We start from the raw sequence: 8,854 nt of genomic DNA, 5'->3' as shown, positions 1-8,854 counted from the left end.
TTTTCACGGCCGGGTGAGACTCTGGGTTTAACTCCTCTTGCTCCGGCTGGGACGGATGCTCCCATGGCATCTCAGGTGGCTTCCAGCCTGGCTCTGGGCGGTCACACAGAAGCCACAAGTGCAAAGCAGAGCTGGGAGGACAGATCCAGCACCACCATCCCTCCATTTCTCACTTCTGCTGCCCCAGCTTTCGTGCACAGCCATGCCCAGCATCTTTGTCCAGGGGTTACCTCAGTTATTTCGGCTTTGGTAATTCTCACACTGGCACCATTCACTTCTTGTCAGCTGGCTGTTGGAAATGAGGAACATGCCAGAAAGCCCCAGCTCACTTGCCAGCCCCCTGCCCTTTTGGGCAGCTCTCTGGGGCATTTTCTTTTCAAGCCCAGCCGCCCTTCGCCCCCCAGGAGCACCATGTGCCCAGTGGGGCCCTCAGCACCCAGCCAGCTCCCTCCCGCAGAGGCACTGCCCGTGGGTTTGCTGGCCGGGAAGCACAGTGGACTTTGCTCCTGGCCACGCCAGGGTTATCGCTGTGCTTTCGCATTCTCCCCCTGCACAACCACTTTTGTGGTTTATTACTGCCTTTTTTTTTTTTGTTTTCCCTGCAAATGTTGCAATGCCCTTACCACTTCAAGGACTTGCTGTGCTTCAGGTGCCCCCATCCCCATCCTCACCCTCCCCAGGAGAGCAAAACCCATCCCTGCTGCCACAGCCACCTTCACCAGGGGCACATTTTGGCAAAAGTGACCTGCAGGACATGGCCTTGGTGTCTGACCCGACGGTGATGTGGCCCTGTGGCTCCCAGCTTTGCCTGCAGCACCCGAATCAGTGCTTGGAAAACAAGCTCACCTCTGAACCTAGTGTTTGAAGAAGATTTGTGCAGCTGGTTATGTCCTGCCTGCAGCACCCGGGCCTCCTCATGGGAGGCCGTGCCTCTCCTGAGTGCCTCCTCTTTCCCGAACATCCTTCCCAAAATCTCCTCCTCACTGCGCCTTCCAGCTCCGGCTGCCAAGAGGAGCGCGGCTCTTAGGCGCATCGTTAGCAGCTAGGCTTAGAGTCCATTTTAGTAAGGAACGAAGCTTTTTTTCTTGTTTTTTTTTTTTTTTTTTTTTTGTACATTTTTAGTCACGGCGTGTGAGATGATCTGTTTACCAGAGCACGTTTCTGGGTGGCGTCGGTAGGATGACGTTTGGGATTTCCAGCACACCGCGCGGGTGGCGCTGGGTTTTTGGCATCCACGTTTCCGAACAGGACACGACACTTCTCCAGACCTGGGCTTTCCCAGCCTTTCACCAATCACAGCAGGAGAGATGACTTTTGGGGGCAAGTAACCCTCCTAATTCCCTGAAATCCAGCGGCACGAAAACCAAATGGAGCCAAATATTTGCTTTTGGATGGGTGGATGTCTGAGCTGACTCCACGTGAGAGCGCTGGGGTGGAGGCTTGAATTTCCATTTAGTTAATGAACCAGAGGGGGCTGCGGCTGAAAGCAGGCACTTAATTCAGTGCAGAAATCAGGCCTGGAGCCGTTGGTGGTTAGGGCCCCATTTTGGGTTTAAATATGGGTATTTAAAGTCGCTGCTGGAAAGGGTGGAGAAGCCGCACCTTGCAGAACTGGCCTCGTAGGAGCTTGTAAGATGTAGGTGAAGAAACTGGTAGAACTGAAATTTTTCTTTTTTCTTCTTCTTCTTCTTTTGACATCTGCTCCTTGTAAGCGATTTATATTCCCCTAAAAATATTGTATCTGGAAGTAAAGTATTTGAATGTGTGTCTTAACAATATGGCTGTCCTTTCAAAATGTGAATTTCTGATCATTGGTATACAAAAACAACATAAAAATGAACCAAACAAAACAAAACAAAACAAAACAAAACAAAAAAAAAAACAACAAAAAAAAACACAAAACAAACCCATATTAGCACATTTTTGTAATGACTGTTTTATGAATGTTGTTCAAAAAAAATTGTGTAGAATAAAACCAGTTTAAAAAGGAAGGGGGTTGTGGTTTCCTAAAGAAATGCTTCTCATGAGTGTCAGTGCACCAGGGTTTTATTATTATTATTATTATTATTATTATTATTATTATTATTATTATTATTATTATTATTATTATTATTATTATTATTTCTTCCTTTGGCAGGGGCTCAGGGCACAGTGAGGCCTCCTGGACATTAGCACTGTGCTGGGAGAGCTAAGCTGTGCTGCCAATAGGAGCATTTTTGGGGAGGGTGTGCAAGAAAGGGAGTGAATGGAACCAAAAACAAGACTTTTAGCAAGGATTCTAAAATAAAATTAAAAAAAAAAAAAAAAAACAAAAACTCTAAAGTAACAAATTGTTTACACTAGCTGCCTTAATTGACATCAGATGAAAGCTGACACACACGTTAATTTGATATGGCTCAGGCTTTCATTTTTCTTTCCATATGCATCTCAACCCTTTTTCAAGTCAGGGATATTTACTGCAAATAATACTCAAAAAACCCCCAGTGGGAGCTGATAAGAGGCAGTAAACAGGGATTCAAAGGCGGCAGCAGCAGCCCTCCTCCGCGTGCCATGCGTGCAGGGACAGGGCAGGCAGCACGCGCACACGTAGAGCTCCGTCGGTGAGCTTGTGAGCCTGCCCGCTGGGAAATATCACTTCTAAAATTCAAAGCTGGTGTTTTATATATTAAATTTTAAATGAATTATTTTCTATGTTAAATACTAAGCATGTCGATGTCTTACATTCGTTTCCTAGGAGCTGCAAAATACGTACATTTTAGACAAGCATGTGAATGGCATATATACCTGCATACTTTTGGTAGTACACACATGGTCTGTGCTGTGCAGGACCCAAGATCCATCCCCCTCCATCACCCCAGTGCCAAGGGGAGGTACAGGGACCGCAGCGAGTGGCTGGGAGGGTGAGCACAGCGTGCGTTTAGGGCATGCTCACTTTATTTCAGCTTGGGTTTGGGGAATTTCTTTAATACAGAGTAATGTATTGGAAACCACGTAATATTGGCAGCGGGGAAAAACAAGGGAGGGGAAAAAATATATATACACACACATATATATACACATACAGAGATCTAAAGCAAGTACAACGCAGGGGAGGGCACTGCAGGACCAGAGTCACGTCGTGTGGAGCAGAAAGGCTGCCTGCTTCGTCGTGGCGAGGCTTCGGGGTGTGCTTTTCTCGTGTTTTTGGCAGATCAGCTGCCATAAGCTCACTGTGGGGTGGGTGCTCGGCAGTGGGCTGGGTGAGCGGGGCTCTGGCTCCTGGCTGCTGCTATTGTTGTGGCTCGCACCTCTTCCTCCGAGGCGCTGCGCCACTGGGTTGTAAATCTGTTATCGGCCCATCTGCGGCATTGTTCGGCCCTGGCGTACGTGGCCGGCGCCTCATCGCCCCCCCAGCCTGCCCGCTGTTCCCGCAGCCTTCTCCCACCCATGTTGATGCTTTCACCAGCCCTGATCCGTGCGGCCCAAACCCTTTTTCCCATCCCGCTGTGAAACCCTCCCTTCAGGTGTTCAGAGACCTGTTCAGGTCCTCCCCGAGCCTCCCCCTCTCCAGGCCGAGCAGTCCCACCTCTCCCGGCCTCCCCTCCCAGCAGAGGAGCTCCAGGCCCTTCAGCATCTTGTGCTGGGCTGTCTCCAGTTCCTCCATGTCTTTTTGTACTGGGGGGCCCAGAACTGGACCCAGCACCCCAGGTGTGGCCACACCAGTGCTGGGTGGAGGGGAAGGGTCACCTCCCTCGGCCTGCTGGCGATACTTTTCCCAATGCAGCACAGGATACCCTTAGCCCTTGTGCTACCAGGTGCCTGGGCCTGTTCCCCTCCACCTGCAGAACCCCGCACTTCTTGTTGGACTCTGCGAGGTTCCTGCAGCTGAGCCCTGCTGCAAAGCACCAACACCCCAACACTACCACAAGAAACATGCTCTGAGCAACCTTTTTTCTCAAAAACCCCAGACCTGACAGCAGCCAAAATGACAGAAACCCTCCCCAGACAGCACCGCCCCGTTTGATGAAGCAGTTGCTGTCGGGGACGCTCGACGCCTGCTTTTTCACATGCTCAGCTCAGCAGGGGATTTATTCAGGGAAACAGTTGGAGCATGCAGCATCAGCTTCTCATTAGTGGCAGAGACAATGCCGTCTCCTTTAAGGCAAAAAAATGGGTTTAGTTTTCCCCGTAAAACTTCATTGTAAGGGCTTAGGGAGACACGATGCAGCTGAGCTTAGATTCATTATGTTGAAAGCCCCCAAAGAGGTCCCACCAAGGGACAGGCAGGGAAGATGAGCTGGCAGTGAAGCCTCTGCTTCCCTCCCCACCACAACCAGCAGCTCCCATCGAGATCGAGGAGAGGTCTGCGGAGCCCTTCCCAAGCCTCTCCAGAGAGCACACATGCTCCAAGGTTGAGTTGGACTTCTAAAGCAATTTGGGGGGGCAGTTGGCAGTTTTTAAGGAACACAGGGATACACAACCCAAAGGACTTCCCACAGGGCCGAAGCCAGGGAGCTGGCGAGGGGCTCCTGGTATGGAAAGAGTGGGAACTGCTTCACAGGTGAAGGCACCAAAATGAAAATTCAGGCCTAAGGTAAAGACTTGGAGGAGAAGCGGTGTGCTTCCAGAGCAGGACACCTCGGAGCTCGAGATGAAGCCTCCGGCAGCTGGGAAAAAACTCTTCCCAGAGGTCTCCCTAGGGAGGCTGAAGGCGGAGCAGAATCCTTGCTCAACGCGTCCCTGGGGAAGCCCACAAACCTTCCTCCTGGCCACAGCAAGGCGAGCAGCACCGTGCTGCCAAGCAGCTGAGGCAGCTACCCGGCAGGAGGAGCAGTCCATGGCACCCACACGCCGAGTGCTGCGTGTTTTCGAGCCGCCCATCACTGTCCTGCCCCTTCTCCTCCTTCCATGCCATCAGGCCTCTTCTCCGACTTCCTACCCGAGGAGCGGAGACGAGGTGAGGGAAGCGCTGGTAATAAAGCCAGCTCCCCACACCCTACAAAATTTCCTTCCCACTCGAGCAAGCATTTGCACGTACATCAGCTACTAAATTTAGGGCGAAGCTTTTAGCCATATGTGAGAGCTTCTTACAAAAGCCACGAGCACTGCGAAGCGTTTGGGGCATTTCTGGTGGGGCTCAGTCCTGCCAGCGCCCGGTCACTGATGGGTACCCGTAAAAGTCACAGCTCGCACTCAGGAGGTAACTTACTGCTTTATCCCACATTATCCAAGGACAGATTTACACGTCTGGCTCATCGTAAGATTTATTGCCTCTGGTTTATGTACTAAGGAGCAATAAATGCTTCAGGGAACTAAGCTGCACCATTCCAGGTCTCTTCTTTCTGCCTGGCCTCAAGGCAAAAGGCACATAAATTCCTGCCACATCCATCGTTACTCCAGTACGTTCCCACCCTAAGAAGAATAAGCCCAAGGAGTGATGATCAAGCACAAAATGGTCACTTCATGCATTTTATTGAGTCTATTTAAATTTGCATTATGACATCTTACATAGGGAACAAACTCCTCCTAAATATTAGCTATCAAATCTGGTCGAACTGTTGTCCGATGACCTCAGAGTACCATTTTGTACTAAACAAGTCCAGTATAAACAGATGTAAAGCACTGTACAAAAAGAAAAAAAGAAAAAAGAAAAAAAAGAAAAAAAAAAGGAAACTGTTACATTCTCAGTTGAATTCAGGGCTTCCCAACCACGAGCTGTTGTACTGGCAGAGAGGGAGAGTCAGGAAGGGGTGCTGGGTGTTTTAGCTGAAGGGACCAAAACCACATAAAATAATCAAAACAAACCCAAAAGTATGGTTAAAAGACATCTCAAGAAGAGGTTGGGAAACCCTGGTATAACAGATGCAAATTGATTTTCTTTTTTAACACAACACAGACTTAATGTACTTTGGGGAAGTTACCATCAGTCCTGTCTCTTCACCTTCCTCCTTCCCTCCCCAGTCAAGGACAAAGAAAGAAACAAAAAAAGCCTAGAGTATGCAAAGATCGGAAATATTTCTGAATTTGTTACAGATTCCCTTAACGTGGCTCTGAGCCAACGCTCACCAACACTTGATCGCAGCAAGCAACGAGTCCCTGCGGCATGATGGGGAGAAACCCAAAATATTGGACACGTACACATGTACACTTTATGGTAGCGAAAAGGAGCTCAAGCCAAAGATAAGGCCACGGCTTACGCCAACCAGGTGAGCCTTGCAGCGTGGTGGCCAAGATTGCGTTGGGAGCTTCAGAAAAAGCCACCAAGAGCCACAGCCCCACGGCCAGCCGTGCCACCGCCTCTTCCCTCGCCAAGTCGGGCCCTCGTTATCATGACACGGCGCGGAGCCTCCCCATTGTGTAGGCAACCCTCGCAAGATAAACATCCCCTGCAATTAGACAGGGAAACAGCCCTTTGGACGCGACGTATTTGCATAATCCAGCTAACTGAGAGGAAACGGGGATGACAGTCATTACGGTCCATTGTGTCAACATTAGTGGGAAATCCATTAGTTTGCAAGCTGACACAATGGACAATTATGGCTCCTTCAAAACTGGTGCAGTATCGTGTTAGTGCAGCTGCTGTGCATGCACGTTAATACTTCCTACCAAAAGTCTTTAAACTTTTAATGAGTAATTTCTATGCATGCGGTAGCTACGCTAATGAAATCGGTTTTTAAAACGAGTCAATTAACTGCCTATAAGTTCTTTGCAAAAAAAAAAAACAAAAAACAAACAAAAAAAAAACAACCTCTTGTAAGTGATAAAAAAAAAAAAAGTGCATGTAAAAAGGAAAGTTAACAAACCCCAGGAATAAGTCTTCACAGTCTTTTAATGGATAAAGCCCTAATTTAAAGAAAAAAAAAAAAAAAAAAAGCAAGCACCCACAACTCTGTATCAGTTTGCAATTTGAGTTAAAACTATCAAACATGCTCTTAATTAAAAGAATACCATTTGCTCTTCTAGGTTTTGGCCTCACAACTGCTTTCGCAGCTGTGTATGGGGGTCCTGCTGTCAGAGAGCTGTCCCGTAGGACAGGAATCCAGCTCACCCACCAGATAAGCACTCCCAACAGCAGCTTGGGTGGTTTGCCGTTTGGAAAAAACACCACGCTAACTAGGGAGGCAGGCGGTAAGAGGGAATCCCCTTGAAAAACAAAGCATAATCCTTCTGAGCAAGAAGAAACCAGGCTGCTCCAAGCGACGGGCTGGAGATTTTATGCCGGCTCTGCAAGGGTAAGAGAGGCTCCCACAAGGTGGCACTACGAGCCAGGCAGCTGCCGCAGCAAGGCTGCCTCTGCCTCTGTACCTCTCGTTTCCGTACAAGCAGGCATTTCAAAATGACAAAAATGGCCATTTTAACCTTTCATGTGGCTATAAGCGTGAGTAAAGGTGCTGCATCCCACCTGTAATACCAAGAGCAACCCAAGGGCAGCGATGTGTACAAAATCTCAACACCATAATGACACCATAATGCAAAATTGGCTAACGGCGAGCCTTCAAAATTAGTGCATTTCACGTTCTGTTAACAACCAACGTGGAAACACTGAGTTTTCCTAACTGCAACATAACTTTAAAAGTACAAAAATGGAATTATCCCAAGATATTAGGGTAAAATGCAGCAGCACTCAGGAATTCCTCTTGCCAGACCCCAGCCCTACACCCACCCCGCAGCAGTGCGGGGTTTGTGGATGCGGTGCGATACGAAGGCACCGGTGGCCACCACTGAGCTCTTGGCTGCAGCTCCCAGCAGCCAGGACACTGCTCTTCCCCAGCACTACTGCAGGGGCCAACAGATGACTCAGCTACACAAGGAGCTCTTCATCATGTCAGCAATTTAATTCCTGCTAACCCTTCCAGACCTTGGGCACCTAGCCCCCAGCACCGTCAGTACACTCAGCGTTGGAAAAGGCGTGTAAAATAATGGAGAACACTCAAGGGCTTCTCAACTGAGCTTAAAGTACTTGTTCTTGGTACCATTTGGGAAACCTCCAACATTTTATTGGTTGCTATCATTACAGAAAGATAAAATGTTAAGGCATGCCACTATTAAGCTATAACAAAACCGTAAAGTTGAGCCTACCGAAGTGTCCAGTTCCTGGAAACTCAGAACATTAAAAAACAAAGCTATGTTGGATGACACGCATCACAGCCGTGCCTGGCGTTAAGTAGCACTAATGGGCCCCTTTCTTGCTTGTCACTGTGCTTAGTCTTCAGAGAAGTATGTCAGGTTTTCAAAATCTAAAATGGCATTCATGTGGAGAAGGTTAGTTGTTTTTTTTTTTTTTCCTTCTGATTCTACGCTCCAGTAAGTCAATAGAGCTACTGGAAACTGCAACCGATAGCAGGTATTTGCTATGTGAATGCTGCTGGAAGAAATTCAGAAGTGTTATTTTGTTGAAGAAATTTTGGCATCAAATACGTTACCTACATTCATGAGAGTCCAGCACCTGAAGTTAATAGCTAACCTCCGATTTCAGAGTGATGCGTGTCACAGAGGGAAAAAATTAAGAGCACGAGCTTATTTATTCCTCTGTTAAAAACAAACAAAATCCCCCCAAAACACTTAATCCTTGTGCCATGACAGTGTGTCCCACCAGGAGGAAAGCAAGCTCAATAGCCAGTCAGGGCTTCCCACTAAACCAAACACCACAAAATGTACACGTATAAAAAAAATGTGAATTTTGGGACATGGTGGACTCCTTAACTGATGAGACATTAAAAATGGCTTAGAGCAGACACTGTATTTTATGCAACCACCACTAGAAAACATCAAAAATGTTTTGTAATTAGGCAAAAAAAAAAAAAGGCTAGCTTTGGTTTTATCATCTGAGGAGCACGCAACATTTCCCTTACAGCCAGCAAGAGCAGTTCATATC

Source organism: Netta rufina, assembly GCF_964035555.1.
Source record: "Netta rufina genome assembly, chromosome: 12".
Classification (NCBI taxonomy): domain Eukaryota; kingdom Metazoa; phylum Chordata; class Aves; order Anseriformes; family Anatidae; genus Netta; species Netta rufina.
Note: the sequence above shows the minus strand (reverse complement) of the source record.